Genomic DNA, 801 nt, shown 5'->3' on the forward strand with positions numbered 1-801 from the left:
GCCAGAATCATCCCTAATATTAAAGGAATATGTCTCCCTCTGTGAAAATCTGGTTAATATACTCACTGGAGGGCTGTTGCCTATGCATTCTTCGCACACAAAAGTAGATAATATAATATTTCTTTCTTGTCGGCTTAGTCCCTTTTATTAATCTGGGGTCCCCACAGCGGAATGAACCGCCAACTTATCCAGCACGTTTTTACGCAGCGGATGCCCTTTCAGCCGCAACCCATCTCAGGGAAACATCCACACACTCATACACACACTCATACACAACAAACAATTTAGCCTACCTGTACCACGTGTCTTTGGACTGTGGGGGAAACCGGAGCACCCGGAGGAAACCCATGTGAACGCAGGGAGAACATGCAAACTCCACACAGAAACGCCAACTGAGCCGAGCCGAGGTTCGACCCAGCAACTTTCTTGCTGTGAGGCGACAGCACTACCTACTGCGCTACTGTGTCACCATAATATAATATAATATAATATAATATAACAAAACATATGCATTGAATGATATTTCATTGCTATTTTTACATTTACTCCCTTACAATCATTCAATTAAACTTTTTGCTCAAAAGTACGGGTGAACAAATACTATACAATCTTTCAGAAAGAGCTTCAGCTACACCAGAGTGACACCAAATATATATTACACAATCATACTGCTGTATTTGTAATATGAATATGTGGTTTAAGTAACAACGTAAATGCAAAATACAACTATATACTGTAACCGGGGGAGTGACACAGACAACAAAGGTGCGAATCCACATGCAGGTATATTAGCAAGGTCAG

The sequence above is a fragment of the Danio rerio genome, chromosome 15 (genome assembly GCF_049306965.1).
Source record: "Danio rerio strain Tuebingen ecotype United States chromosome 15, GRCz12tu, whole genome shotgun sequence".
In the NCBI taxonomy this organism is placed as follows: Eukaryota; Metazoa; Chordata; class Actinopteri; order Cypriniformes; family Danionidae; genus Danio; species Danio rerio.